Source organism: Topomyia yanbarensis, chromosome 1 (assembly GCF_030247195.1).
Source record: "Topomyia yanbarensis strain Yona2022 chromosome 1, ASM3024719v1, whole genome shotgun sequence".
Taxonomy (NCBI): domain Eukaryota; kingdom Metazoa; phylum Arthropoda; class Insecta; order Diptera; family Culicidae; genus Topomyia; species Topomyia yanbarensis.
The window spans coordinates 64442363-64459309 of NC_080670.1; positions in this window are offsets into that span (position 1 = coordinate 64442363).

Below are 16947 nucleotides of genomic sequence, written 5' to 3' on the forward strand. Positions count from 1 at the left end.
TCGCCGTAGGATTTTGGAGAATGATCAATCTCTTGCTGACATCGAAGCTCTAGGTGAAACCATCACTCAAAAAAAAGTAAACGTTATGCCTATTGATTTTACACTTGAGCCCTGTTCGTCTCGGACTTACTCTCTGCCAGAGTGGATTGCCCTACAATCCTCGGTCGTCTGGATCTTCAAGCCCGCGTTCGAGCTCTACGCAATAACTCCCTTCTGCGAGTTCCGTTCAGGAGAACCAACTATGGTTGCCAGAGCGCTGTTACCGGACTCCAACGAATTTTTAACAGTGTGGCGACGGCCTTTGACTTCAACAGGACGCGGAATGCGATAAAAGTGAAAGTGTTGTCAATACTAAAATGTAATTAGTTTAAGCAACCACCATTGGGGCCAAGGGGCCTGTTGGTGAAGGTAATAAACAACATAAACATAAATATAAATACACATAGATTTTTGCAATTAACGGAGGCATATAGACACTATTTGCTGGCACATAAAAATAATGTGTGTATTTACAAGAAATATTAATCTTACATTCACATTTCATAACTATTAGGCACATAAAGCCCCATTCTATAACTATATGCACATATAACTTATGTGTGTGCATACATAGTTTCTACAGTTGGCACATAAAAGATATGTTTATTTATTAACAGATTAAGGCCGAAGTGGCCTGTGCCGTATACAAAAGATTCCTTCATTCCACTCGGTTCATGGCCGCGCGTCGCCAGCCACGCAGTCTGCGAAGGGTCCGCAAATCGTCTTCCACCTGGTCGATCCATCGTGCTCGCTGCGCGCCACGTCTTCTTGTACCGGTCGGATTGCAATTGAGAACCGTTTTCACCAGGCTATTGTCCGACACTCTGGCTACGTGCCCGGCCCACCGTAGTCGTCCGATCTTCCCGGTATGACAGATGGGCGGCTCCCCCAACAGCTGATGCAACTTCATGGTTCTCTGGTCGACAATGACTGGGCAGTGCGTAAGCCTCTTGTACCTGAAGGCATAAAATAGACCCCACTTGCGGTCCTTAGCCTCCTGCCCAGTAACTCCTAGCCCTGGCCTCCTCGTGGCGTCGACTGGGATACGAGTAACCTTAGTGAAGATCGGGTAACCAACCCCGGTGGTCGTATGCTGGCAGGGAAGGGGGGGTTACCCTTCTTCGGAAGGTGTAAACCTGTCCTGGTGTCCAGGTGGGACCTTAAGCAGTCCTGGCACGACGGCCCACCGGCGAGACAGGTGGTTGGCGTAGGCCCTATAAGCCGCCCCTTAAAAAACCCACATAACGAACAATACAGAAGAGAATACGACCCAGAACAATCGGCAACGACCCAGGCGACGAATAAAGGATAAAAGGTATGTGTGCGTGTGATAACAATAGCATTTCTTCTTCATATGAATTTTAAGCGGTTTGATGCAAATAGAATTAACGTTTGGATTTTTTTCAGTGATGGAAAGCGTTCTGTTCCAAGAAAAGGAGTGGCATGGTCGTTCTTTCAATAACCAACCTAATCAAGTTGTTCACAAGGTACAAATCGCTAGAACCAGGAAGGAACTCAAACAAGATCGCATCGTCAGTCGATTTCATAACAAACCTACTTAGAACAGTAGCTAAACGGGCACAACATGTTTCTCCTGTGGAAAACATGAACACATTTCGAATTCCCCTACATGCCCGGCTAATGGAAAATTGTGTCGCAGGTGCCAGTTAACTGGTCATTTCGAGCGAGTGTGTCGTAAACGACCGCACCGTGATTCTTCTTTCGCATATCCCCCCACTAAAAGGTTCCGAGAAATTAACGATGTTTCCGCACCTGTAGCTAAAAATCAGCACCGGTTTGTGATGTAACCGAAAGCAAGGTGTATTGTACCTTCCATACTGGCAACATAAGCAATATTATTATCTGTCGAATTGGTTGTGTTTCTACGGAGGTATTCATTGATTCTGGATCAGACGCAAATTTAATAACTTCTCAAACATGGGAAATGCTTAAATCCAGAGGAGTAATAGTTCGAGAGTGTAACAGGGGTAGTAACAAGATTCTGAAAGCGTATGGAAGCAACACACCGCTAGCCATTTTGATTTTGATTTACCGAGATCATTGAACTTGGTGAGCGACAGACTGAGGCAAAGTACTTTGTTGTACAGAACGGTCAAAGAAATCTACTGGGGGACAAAACTTCTAAGGAACTTGGCGTGCTCAAGGTTGGACTAGATGTCAATGAAATCTCGACCAGTAAGGAAAACAACTTTGCTTTATTTCCTAAAATTAAAAATGTGCAAGCAAGAATAGAAATGGATCCGAAAGTAATCCCTGTCTCCAAAGGAATAGGAGTACTTCGTATTCCTATTCCTTTGGAGACTGCGGTTAACGAGAAGTTAGATGATTTACTAGCAAGAGATATTATTGAGGTAAAGAAAGGGCCGGCATCATGGGTATCGCCATTAGTTGTTGCAAACAAAGCTAATGGGACCATTCGGCTTTGTGTAGATCTACGACGTGTCAACCAAGCAGTGATTCGGGATCGCCATCCAATGCCAGCAATTGAAGATGTTTTGGCCAGAATCGGAGAAGGAAACGTTGGGAGAACTCTTGACATCAAAGATGCATTTTTCCTTCTGGAGCTAGAGGAAGCAACGAGAGACATAACAACCTTTATTACACATCGCGGTCTCTACAGATTCAAAAGCGTTCCGTTCGGTTTATTATCAGCCCCTGAAATATTCCAGCGAACGATGGATGAGATTCTTGCAGATTGCGACTGCACATACTGGTATCTTGATGATATTGTAGCTGAGGGAAAAACAGTGAAAGAACCCGATCGTCGTTTGAATAAGGTATAAATAAAAATAAATGAAAATAAAGAAAGGCATATCTAAGTTTGACTGAATAGGTCCTTCAACGCTTTAAGGATGGTGGTGCTCACCTGGGACAAATGCCGATTTAGAGTTACAGAATACGATTTCTTAGGCTTTAGAATTAACCAACAAGGAATTCATCTCCCTGACACGAAACGAGAAACAGTTGTGAGTTTTCGGCAACCAGTTAATGAAAGTGAAGTGAGAAGCTTTCTAGAACTCGCCAACTATATGGGAAAATTTATACCAAATTTGGCTACAATTGACGAGCCTCTGCGAAAGTTAATGAAAAAGGGAGTTAATTTCTTTTGAGCGACTCAGGAGAATCTTCTTTTCGGGAAATAAAAGCAAAACTTGCAAATACCAGCTGTCTTGGATTTTATAAATCAGACAATAGAACATCGGTCGTTTCGAATGCGAGTCCTTATGCTTTGGGAGCCGTCCTTATCCAAACACCGCGAGTGAGGCACGGGTTATCTGTTTTGCGTCGAAATCGCTGACAGATAACCCGATTTTTGGAGGTTGTCGTGATGTTCGAAATTTCTACCACATCAACTGTTAAGGAGCTTCTGACCATTTTTTCACGATATGGCGTACCTGAGGTACTACGGGCAGAAAATGGCCCTTAATTCTCTTCTGATGAATTTAGATCATTTATTTATTTATTTATTACAATGGATTTTGATGAAGGAACAATGGATTTTGATGAAGGAACGAGAGAACGGGACATGATCGAGAAGAAGCAAGGGAAGCTGCATGCAGATAATTGTAGTAGAGCAAGATTAGGAAGCATTGAGGTTGGAGATGAAGTTCTCGCCAAATGAACCAAGAAAGATAAGCTGTGTGCTGATTTCGCGCCTGAAGTACATAAAGTGATTAGCAAGAAAGGAACTAACATAACGATTCGTTCAAATTCGTCTGGCAAGGAATATAGGCGCAGTGCGCCTCATTTGAAGAAGATCATATCAAGAGAGGAAAATGTTATTAATGCTGGAGAGACTGATGAGCCGCTACCAACGGAAATATCTTCAGCAGGGCAAGCTTGCTCGAAGTCGCTTGTCTCGAAATCAGGAAATAAAGAAAAATCGTTGGGCTATAACGAAAACATGAGTAAGAGTTCCGGACGGTTTCGGTCTGAGTCTACCCGTCTTAGAGATTATGTAACGTATTAATTTGGCTTGATTTTTTTAATATTTTGTCATCTAAACCATAGTAGGGGTGTAGGGTCCCTCGTACGAAAACAAATACATACCTTTAGGGCATGTTCAGGAGTGTTTCAGTTCTAGATTCATAATTTTGACAGTTGTATTATATAAAACTGAAAATTTTAAAACTAGAACTTGCTGTCCCCAGCAGCAGTTTTGGCGGATGTTCTATTCAGTTTAAAATTCATGTCTCAATATTCCTTCAGTGTTACTGAATTCAAATTTATTTTTCTCCAGTCTATCGGGTCTAAGTGCCTGTGCTGAAAACTTTGCATGTATTTAAAGCACAGTTCTAAACGTGTTTTAAAATCAGCAACAAATATATAGCGGAGTCGTATAACAGTTTTAAATTTTGAAACAAAACTGTTCAAAATTATAAAACAAAACGCTATGCTGGGGATGTGAATGTTTCAGTTCCAGTTCTACTTTGATACTCCTATGCAAAATAAAACGCTTCTGAACATGCCCTTAAATGTATACATCTGGCAAATATTTGTTGAAACTACTGAAAAGCCAACAAATGAATTTGTTGATAAATTCAACAAACAGTATTGATTGAATCAAACCTGAATCTTGTTTGTCACTATATCAAACAGGAAAATTGTTATTTAAACCCAAAATTTGTTTATTTTTACTAATATCACAGACAAACAGACGTAACACGAGATGAATTTTCGTCGCCCATAGAAAAAACGGTCGATTTGAATTATGAAAAATGCGCCACCTCACCGAGCGTGGCGCTTGTGAAGCGATTTTGACACATAGCCATAATGCGTCACTTCGTTACCGCAAGCACCCGAAAACCAAGATGAAGGGGAAAAAAGGTGGAAGCATTCGTCACTTTTGAATGTATTAGTTTTATACACGTCAAATTGAACATGGCGTCCGCGACCCATAAAATAAACATAAAGATTCGAACAAGCATGCTGATTCTTTTGTGCACGCTGAAAAGAGAGAAAAGGATGGACTTCACCACGGATCTTCCGATTCGAACACTTAGTGATACTTTATTATCTCGAAACTACCGATAAAAATAATTATGACTGAACCGAATCAAAACCTCTGGCCACAGAAAAGCCCACCACGTTATTTGTTTTTCTCCTTCATATTCGTTTGTTTTATCGAAGAAAAATGACAACAATGGTCCAGAAATGTGAAATGTATTCCTGACGAAGTGTCCAAGGCAAGAATTGTTCAAAATCATCTCGTAGTTTCCTGCACGATGTCGATCGGTGAGCGGATACATTTTAATATCTTGCCAATTTATGCAATGGAAACTAAAGATATGCTGAGGCCATATTCAATCTAGATATGTTTAATGATCAGTCGCAACCTAACAAGTGATAAAACATCAAGTCGTGAGATTATTATGAATGATAATAACTACATATTTAGGTTGCGTTAGGATACAGTTCCGTAGAAGACCAACACATCGAGCATAGTTTGCACTCAAGAGAAAGATCAAAGATTTCGTTGAAAGGGAAAGTAGTGTCATGTACTCGTATGCAGAAACATCGTGGCGAACCATCAGCTTAGAATTTTATAAAATTAAATTCTCCCATAACCTACATAGTGAGTTTTCATTTACGAAAAACTAAAAATGAAATCGTTGCACTATGGAGTAACTAGAACAAAAAGTTGGACAAAATAGGGATTTTTTTTCTAACTTTTTAATCAAATTATATTTTTTATACATTCTTCAATATTTTCTACATCATGTATCATTAAAATAATAACTAAAAACTTTGATCTAAATTTGTGACACGCGGTCAAACATTATTAAGAATTAACACGTTATTTTTCTACTAAATCAGGCAATAGGAAATAGTTTCTACTGAAATTGAACAATGCAATCAATGAAGCATAATTATACTAGGAAACGTTGCTTATGACCTATTATAACTACTCTAATGCTGGAAATATCGAAATAAAAAAGTCAAACTATTTTGTTTTGAAAAATAAAGTTATATTGTTGTTTTATTTTAACACTATTTCGTAATTTAAAAAGTTATCAAATTAAGTCAAATTAAGATAAAAGGTTGAAAGCATACGATACTATCGGCTATTGTCAGTCAATCGCAGGTGAATACTCATCCGACCGCGTCCGACCGTTGGTTTGAGAGCAATTTGAAAATTGTAGTTTTTACATGACTTCGATGATTTTTATCAAACATTACAAGCAACTATAAGTCTTGTTTCACTGGATCGCTTACTAAGATTTCTTATCAGTTTCGTAAATTGTTTACCGTATATAGTAGTCATATATTTTCGATGACAAACCCTCACCTCCCTCTCTCCTCGCCTTTTCAAATTAGTAGTAGATCTTATAGCTGAAGAACAAAGAGTCAACGAGGAATGTTAACGTTACACACTTTTCTTCAGTACACAGTAGATTGTAGCGTATACGTTTGAATTCTGTACAAGATCTAAGAGTAAGCATGAATCTAGCGTTAGAAATAGTGTAGATAGTCTTTGCAATTAACGTCTTCACCGGCTGACTGAAATCGCCAATCACTAAGCCCCCCGTATGACAACAAGTCAATGTCACGTCAGTTCAGTGGAAACGAAAATGTTGCCAACACCACTACATAAATGCGAGCAAACCAGAGCAGAACGGAAACGGCAGAATTCTACTGGTACTGTGCTGGTGACAAGGCAGTAAGCAGACGTCACATTCCGCCTCGAGGATCGGCCGTATTTTCATCCAGTCGAGGAAAAAACTCGAGCAAACGTGAAGTTGGCCGAGTATTTTGGCAATCAGCATTGCAGAAAATTCACTTCTCCGCGAGAAGCGCGCGGCGAAGAAATAACCTATCGATCTCGGTTTCAATCGGCGACGGAACCACACGGAAAACATCAGGACGACCTATAGCAGTAGGTGAGCAATTTCGACGGGAAGCTGTCATCTCCACGAGGAGAACATAACCTAAAAGACATTTGACTGAGTTCGAATTTATGCTGTAGCAGCTCCATTCCAAGAAGCATTCAGACGACGGCGAAAGTCAAATCTAGCGTGGATCGAACAAAAATCGGTGAAGAAATCGAACATTCCCGTAAGGAACGCATGACAAGCAGGACATCAGGTCAAGTTCGGGTTCGATCTCGTAAGACAGCACTATTTTCGAAAGAATTGAGGCTACTGCACAAGATTGATTCGCGCTGTCCGTGCTCAGAGCTAATTGCGAAGAGGAAATCTCCAATAGAACGGAACAACGAAACTAGGATCGTCCAGGTGAAGGACGTGACCGGTAGGACGAATTCTTGAAGCTCTCCGAAGTCGGAAGTTCACAGCAAAAAACCTTCCAGTGGGAAGTGAGTAAAAGCACACGATTACTTGTATTCCCGTGAGAGCTGAAACTGTTGTTTTGTCAGGGTTTTTTTTCTAGTTGCCAGACTCAGCGGAAACTGCGAAGGAGTGATTTTCTTCTGCTACACGCAGTGCACACTACGAGGCAACGGTTTTATCTGCTAAAGTGACGAAGGGAGGTTCTCCAGCTGGAGTGAAAGCCATCACAGAGTGACTGAGAAACACAACATTGTCAGTCGCACCACCGGATCGATCGCCAAGCAAAGGAAGATCGCCAGCCACGGTGTCGGTATTCGTCAAGGAGTTGGAAATGTTACGGAGGACCGAAAGCTCACAGGAAGGCTATGCAAGTCAGGCGAATAGAAGGATGGGCCCATCATACGTGAGTAGTAGTAGTAGCTAGGAAGTTAAAACTTTAATGGTTAAAGCTAAGTATGCACCTCTTGCGAAATGAAATTTCCTATAGAAAACCTATGCATAAAAAACGTCGCGAAATGCTTGCGAAAAATATTTTCGTTTCCATTTCGTAAGCGGTACGCAGCTCTCGCGAAAATTGATTGATAAAATTCCAGTTAGTCGAGACACTGCTCGAAAAATAAGCAGTTTAATGTTTTAGCGCTAGGTGGCGCCACTTTCTATATGCTGTCAACAAGGCAAGCTTTTTCCTTGCGAAATAATGGTCAGAGGTATTATTCCGCATGGAGGCTCGCGGAATTTTGACAGGAGGTGATAAAAAAATCGAAAAAATACAATAAAAATAATGTCACTTTGACTTCAGCTACGTCATAAAGTTACATTAAATGTAGAAATATAGAAATTTTCTATATGGATCAACCTGATCTGTGCCAAAAAGAGAAAAAAAGTTTACATTAATGAATTAGAATGGTGAGTATTTAAATATGATGTATCTAGTTTAAAATGTTTAATTTTTATGTAACGATTGTGTGCAGTGTGTCCGAGAAAATCCGGATCCGTTCGTAACGTTGGCATACGGCAATAGGTAAAGAGGAGGTTGAAAAATGATGAGAATCGTCTTTTTCGTCAGCGGTAGCAGCAGAAGCCACCGGCCTACATCAGATCAGTGTCGTTACACAAAAACTGCAAAATTCCGTTGTCCTGAGCGACCTGACAAGCTTTTTTTTCGGAAACTATGTGTCGAATTGGATTTCGGTATGGTCAATTAATTGCCATGCAACCAAGAGGGTGAATGTTTTGACGTTTCTTTGAAAAATGAGTGAAGCCAACATAAGCTGGCTTCCTGGCTCGGATAGTTGCCAAAAATGACAGCGAACGCGCTTTAAGCAACGTTAACATCACTAGGAGCCAATGTTGTTAACTCGAAATGAATCTTATCGAATACAAACAAACGTCATTTTAATGTGCTTAACTGGTACTGAGGTGATAAAAGCATTCGGATTTTGTGGAGGAACAACGATGAAAGAGAAAGCGATGATTTCTCATATATTGTTATTAATTACTTGTTTTGAATCCAACTTTTAAACAGTGTCGTACAGTTCATGTGAACAGACCTTGAACATTTGAAGCGTAGCTAGCGCTACTGGCACTTTGTGGCAGCTTCAGGCAACAAACAGTTTTCACGGGGCTGCATGCAACATTACATAGGCACAAGCCCAGCAGCCCTCAGCGGTTAGTGTTCCGGTACCGTTCGTAAGCTTCTACAGTGCAGTGCGTGGTGTCGTAATACATAGCAGCAGGCGTATGCGTGCATTTTGGCCAAAGTTCTAACCAGTTCTAAGTCTATTTATAATATCGTTAGTAACACGATCTGTCATCAGTTTATTTTCATCGCCCTTTCGACAACCAACTGGATTATGATGCTATACTATTTCGCGGTAGAGTCACGGTTCGATTGATCGCTAAGCAAAACCACAGAATGGTTTTCACCGTTTACAACACTTCGTCTTATTTACAACTAGACAACGACCAGAGAGTGGCATTTTACAAAAAACGAGAACTTACTGTTCCCACCACTACCATCAGCGGCTTCCGTTGTCTGCAGACTTAGTAACAGCCCAGCAATATCCGTAACTGCCATCTGAGCTCCAACGGTTATTACGGCTATGTACCGGTCGTCTCAATGCCGAAAGTGATGTCATCAGGAACAATGAACAATCGTGCTGTTATCAGCACCGCCAATGGTGTTGGTGTGAATGTCTTATTGGATTCCCCTTCGGTCACCGCAGTTGTTGCTGAAGACTCGATGATGGATTGCGCGGAGAGTGAAATGGAAAATTGCCATCAGCCGCCACAGCACCCACGGAAGCGACAAGATTACAGCGGGCAGGAGGATATGAATGGCAACCGACGGAAGACTTGGATGGAACAGCATCAGTACCAGCAACCAGGTTTCAACCTAATTCCAAACTGGAACACACTGCAGACTCACCGGATGGAAGTTGTAGATCAACAACATGGATCTCCAACCCCAGCAGTTCGTTAATATTTTCTGTCCGCCAATTAACGGCACATTTACGTTCGGCTTTTACATTCAGTCATCGGCACAATCAATGTCAATACTTCAGCAGAAAATTAAACATTCCGAGAGTCGCTGTATGATGTCACATATGATCTAGAACCACAGGACTCTTTCTCACTTTCAAATCTAGCTGGATGTCAACAATAATTATTTTCGGTGGAAGTTGGACCGACCAAGCGAGCCTGATGTACGAGAAAAACGTCCCTTTGGCAACAATTGTTATGAATTGCACGATTTGTTTTTAAGCTTACATGGTTCCAGTTGCTTTCTGATGGGATAACACTGACGCGAGGCTTATTTCCTTTTAATTCGTTGGATCTTCGGGGAACTATACCTTCAAATGTATAACTAATACTTTTAATCAATTATCTGACCAACGTTCTAGTACATATGAACCTTTGTAGGCTATAATATATCGCCGTTTAGCGTTCAAATACCCATCGCAATGAATTGACAAATTCCAGTTTTTTTTCAACGCCCTATAATTAGATGATAGGGATACTATTCAAGTGCAATATATCTATGTTCAACAGAACAAACTTTTTTAATATAATTGTATATACACCATGCAAGGCCCAGCTACCGATTGATTAACAACAATTTTAACAACTTTTCGTTGATTTTAACTTTCAACGTTCATTAAAATATAAGATTAAAAGATAAATTTAATATAAGTCCGTTTTCAACTAGATTATTTAATGTATTGCTAAATATTAAATATTTAATATTTGATATGTAATATTTAATATTTAACATTTATTATTGATTATATAATATTTAATATTTAATATTATTTAATATTTAATATTTAATATTTAATATTTAATATTTAATATTTAATATTTAATATTTAATATTTAATATTTAATATTTAATATTTAATATTTAATATTTAATATTTAATATTTAATATTTAATATTTAATATTTAATATTTAATATTTAATATTTAATATTTAATATTTAATATTTAATATTTAATATTTAATATTTAATATTTAATATTTAATATTTAATATTTAATATTTAATATTTAATATTTAATATTTAATATTTAATATTTAATATTTAATATTTAATATTTAATATTTAATATTTAATATTTAATATTTAATATTTAATATTTAATATTTAATATTTAATATTTAATATTTAATATTTAATATTTAATATTTAATATTTAATATTTAATATTTAATATTTAATATTTAATATTTAATATTTAATATTTAATATTTAATATTTAATATTTAATATTTAATATTTAATATTTAATGAATAATATTTTATATTTTATATGCAATATTCAGTTATTATGAATGCACTACTAGACTCGACACACAAACGTCACATAAATGCGTACATCACATACCAACGCTTGTGACCTTCACGATAATACAAACCCGGTCGCAAACGTGATCATTCACGCATATCGGTTCCCACCCAAAATCAGCCTGGTGATTAAGTAAACTTGCATACGGTATTCTTGAAGTACAGCAGCTGTTGATCCGATTGGCTGACGATTCGTTTGACCTTCGGTTTCGTACGTGACCAATTTAGTTACATATTGATGACCATCAAGTGATGTAGAATCATGATTCCGACCACTGAACACTTCCCCAGGATTTCTTAATCCTGTTTTTGCACATACGTACAATGGATCGACAGCGACGAACATGAGATGCTATGTGTCGATGCTGAAATACTTGGAACCAGCGGCGGATCCAGGAGGAGGGTTCTGGGGGTCCGGACCCCGCCAAAAAATTTCAACTCGTTAAGAAATTTTAAACTTATTTCAATTTTGTAGTAATTTGAAGAGTTTAGGTTTAGGGAAGGGTGGTGTGTGATGTGGGGGAGAGTAACCCCTCACCGCATATCCCTAAATACGCCCCTGTTAAAATACAGAAAACCTATATTAGTCATTAGGCTGACGGTGTTCAGAGTGATTGCATTACCTTTCTATATGAGAAAGGCAAAAATGAGAATTTGCTGTGTGGCCGCACTCATCAACCCGTAACTCCGGAACCGGAAGTCGGAATCACATGAAATTCAATAGCAGCCTATGGGAACGTTGTACCTTTTAAAGACTAAGTTTGAGAAAATCGGTTCGGTCATCTCCGAGTAAACGATATGTATTTTTTGGTGACATACATACACACACACATACGCACACACACACAAACGTTTGCCGGATTCGACGAACTGAGTCGAATGGTATATGACACTCGTCGCTCCGGGCTGGGATTAGGTTGACGATGTTCGGAGTTACTGCATAACCTTTCTATATGAGAAAGGCAAACATAGAAGGTTTTTTCCGTACTAATTATTGGTAGCATTCTCTGAGACTTCCGGAACCTTTAGCAGTTGCCATTATCATAACCAATTTTTAACGTCAGCCAATGTTTAAAGCCTAGGCTTTAGTGCGACCCGAAATCGATTGAGCAGGAGTCTTTTGTTATATTTGAGCTGGAATCCATTCAGAATTCCGAAACGTGCTTGGAAAGGTAGTTTCCCCGAGACTTGTGAAACCGATAGAGGCGGCCAAGGTAGTCAGATTTTCTTCCTAATGGTCACACGCCGATTTAGATTTACGATTCGGACAATTGCAATGAATTTGGTTTGAACGAATTTCGATAATTTCCCTGGGTCTTCTAGAACCGGTAGGAGCAGCCAGTTCTTATAGAAAATGGCCAGCCAAAGATTTAATCTTCCGATTCCAAGAAATGGGCTGTCTGAAATTGGTCAGACTGAACTGCCCGGAGACATCCGGAACCGTCACAAATTAGTATTGTGATTAAACATCCTCGAAACATGATTCACGCTGCATACGTCACTTCCCTGAGAGCTTCACGAATGGCAAATAGTTTTACAATTGTCACCAATTACATTCACATCAGTGACGAATTAATGAAATATATTATTTAAGGTTCAAGTTACCGTTTTTAAGCATGTGTTAGAATTGAACGCTTGGTAGTGTGCGTAGGAAAATTTGTGTTCAGCTTTGCCACCGGATTATCCATATAAACCTTTTTAAAACTCTAAAAGAAGAATATCAGTCGATTTATTAGATCATCACGATTCAATTCATGCAAAATACCTGTTGGAAAAACCATCGGCTTAGCTGGATGGTGCTTTTGAAAAAGTGGCTGTGGTTTTTTCATTGCGCAGTTGTGTTGCGTACCCCCGCTCGGTGTGGTAGTGTGACAAAAAATCACAGCCACTTTTTCAAAAGCACCATCCAGCTAAGCCGATGGTTTTTCCAGCAGGTATTTTGCATGAATTGAATCCTGATGATCTAATAAATCGACTGATATTCTTCTTTTAGAGTTTTGAAAAGGTTTAAATGGATTATCTGGTGGCAAAACTGAACACAATTTTTCTTACGCATACTACCAAGCCTTGAGGTAACTTGAGCCTTAAAACATTCGGAAATGACAGCAGAAACATGAAAAAGAAATAAACAAAGAACAGCTGATGTCGTTTTTCAGTTATCAAAAGCGACATCTACCAGCAAACGCACAGACTAGTTTTCGCGAGCAAATGTCAAAATTCCGCACGGACAGGGTGGCCAGACCTACCGATTTATCGGTAGTCCTACCGATTTTGGTCTTCCCTATCGATTCACAGACGACCAAGGCAAAACTACCCTCTAAGAACGGTTGGTTTCAAAATCGTCCAATGAAGGACGTTCGTTGGACCAATTTGGACATCGTCCAAATAACCGTTCAACGAACGTCCATCGTTGGACCCGTGTTGAACGATTTTGAAACAATTTTTTGGACTTCTCAGTGGGTACCGATATTTCGTTATTCCTACCGAAAACTACCGATTTTTATTAATTTTGGACACATCCTACTCAACATTCATTTTTTTTGTTGGATTTGGTCTGAGATCTGTGTTGTCAGTATTTTACAATTCTATGTCAATACTACGGTTTTGGGACAACAACCCGGCCTACCGATAACTACCGATAAACTTTTAGTGACCCTACCGATATTAAGGAATTCTATCTGGCCACCCTGCGCACGGAAGAAGGAAAAATATTTCGCGAGTTCATTTCGCAAGAGGTGCATACTAAGCTTAAGCAGGAGGGTGTTGAATAAATGTAATAAGTGCAGATTTGGGTTCATGTTTTGTTGGTTGCGTTCATGAGTTTCGGCCTGTAGACCGGGTATCCAAAGCAGCTTAGGGGGAGAAAACCAAACAAGATCTTCCGAAAAAAGTTTTTAATGCTCTTGTTCATAGCTGATAAACGGAAAGAGTGTTTTTCTGTAATTTGCTATTTACCAAGAGAATGAGATTCCCTCAGTAATTTTTCATCTACGTCGACACAAATATTTTCTCTGTGTAGTCATTTACATCCGCACTTCAACCTTTGAACAAAACATACATACACAATGACGAACAACATTGTTGTGACTGTAATATTGAATGCATGTATTCAAAGCAGCAGTTTCTGTAGTATTCAGTTAAATATCGTCTCCTTTAAATTATTATTTTTTGTTTTGAGAAAAATAACATAAGATTTGGAATGATTATCAATAAAACCAGAGTGTATGTAAGGAGAGTGAAGACAACTGTCATGATTATCCGTCAGTGATATTCCGAACGAACAAACGACCTGTCAAAATACATGAATTTGACTCGTTTGGAATGACACTGACAAATAATAATTGTTCCAATTTTGACAGTGTCGTCACTCTCCTTATATGCACTCAGAATAAAACAATGTAGTTTATGTATTCGACACAGATCTTTCATTAGGGCCTAAGTCGCAATGTACTCAAATGGAGAAAAATCAGTTTCAATATTCGGCGATGCTTTTCTAAATGTAGTTTTTATTGTAGGTATAAATTACTTTATGACCATGTTTTTCCGGAAGCATCTTTGGTTAAACCTTATGGCAATATAACAAAAAATTTAATTTCTATGTGCTTTTAGTGGGTAGAAACTAAAAAAATGCTTACGCCCAATTTGCATCCCAGTCGTGATTTCGCCCTTCAGCAACCACCATTTGCGGAAGGGCTAAACTGTGTACATAATTTTCAGAAGGGCGCGGTAAATGGGCTAAACTGACTTTGTCTTGCTGGGTAGGGCTGGGAAAATGGGCGAGCTTGACAGTATACTTTTTAATAGGGCTCAACAAATGGGCGCATAGAAACCCAATGTAAATGAAAGGGCGCGTGAATCTTTTCTTCGAATTACATGAACATATCGAAATATTCGAATGTTTATGTGCAACAACTATCGAGTAGACATGATCATAGTAGATATTGCTTATCATTTATATAATAGAACCGCCGTTTAAAGAATAATTTTGTGAATAACAACCGTACGCCCGGTTCTGTCTAAAAATGTAAGTTTAGCCTTTATATTCCATATGATAAGAAGGGCCTAAGTCGAAATCTCGAAGAAAATGCATGTTTCGCCGTTTAGTTTTCTTTAATTATAAATCGAACTAAAAACCATTTTAACTAATTTTCACCTCAATCTTGTAGTATTTTTGTAGCATAATGTCATAATAGCGAAAACGCAGTTTGTTTACATTTGCGATTTAAGCCCTAATGAAAAATCTATGTCGTATTGTCCCCAGTGCCAAAGGCAAATATAATAAAAATACGTTAGAAAATCGTCCTACAAATGAAGAAAAAAAATTCACACTGTTAGGTGGATTTTTTTATGAAAATGTGCTCAACATCAAATATTTTAGCTTTTCTTGAATTATCATTGCAAAATAATATATAGAACAGCAGAAATTAATTTTGTCCAGGTTTTCGACCTAGTTACCCCATAGTGCGTTGATGCGAATTGATCTTGATATTGGCAAGGAAATTTTAGGGGTTGTTTCTCTGCGATCTTGATCCAATTACCTCGATAACACAGCTAACTTTTTAGGCTACATAACCATGTTTTTATAGTAAAAGCAAACGCCAGTTTGAAAAATAAAATAAAGAGTTCCTGATGTCTCCGGGATTCCAAAAGCGCGACGACAAAGAAGAGTAAATAAAGACAAAAATCAATCTTACGACCAATTAACGATAAGAATTGATTTCTTCACACGAAAAGAAAAACAATTTTGATGTTGTCTAACTTCCCGTAACAATAAATGGTTGTTGGATTTTAAAAATGCAGACGTAGCTCTACATTCTTTAAATTTGTCAATTGTAGTTATTATTACAGACACTTTATATAACATACTAGCGGAGAGAAAAACAATAAAACTAGCAACCATGGATGTAAACTGGCATCACGGACGCTCCCATAAGCTTTGCAATGGGCTTCCTCTTGCACTTCCCCTTTCAAAACCCTCATGCTCATTTGGCTGCACTTTTTGACAGTCCGTTTGGCTGCAATTTTTGACACATCGCTAGTCTTTGTATAAAGTGTCTAGTTATTATGCTATGGAAATTGAAGTACGTGACATAGGCGATTTTTCTATTTCGCTCTTCAAATTTAACTGCAACAATGCTCCTACCTTTCATCTACTATCTTGCAGTTGACAACCGGTGTGGGCATTGTTGCCAGGACTTCGGTTGAAAAAAAATATTTCCCATGGTTGCCAGAATCACATTTTGTGCAATGTGTTCAACAAATGTCGCTAGTATAACGTGGGCGATGATTTTTTTAGAATTTTCTTCGAGCTGTTACGTCTGTTTGTCTGTGATCCAGGCTTCAGAATCGGCTTATTTAAGGTGTGTATAAAGCTTTGTTAGTGTCCATTTGAAGTAAGTATTGCGCACTTCCACCAACCTGGACTCCGCACTTTCAAAGTGCGAGTGATCAAACTGCTACTGAAAACTGCGAGCTGTCAAAACACATGTATTTCAAGTGATAAAGATGGTACTTTCATAGACAGACCAGTCGATCTAACCAGTCTATGAGTAGAATTTAATAGAAGAGTAGTAAGTGAGCAGTGCGGTTAGAATCCAGTTTTTAGTGCCACAAACAATAGGTTTGTTCCAGTACCAGGAGAAACTGGAAGTACTCCGGAGCAAACAGAGAGAAAATCGTTCCTGTATTATCTTCTTTTCTTTTTCTTCTTCTGGTAGCAAATCGAAGTGAAAAGGAGCAAGAATTTTTT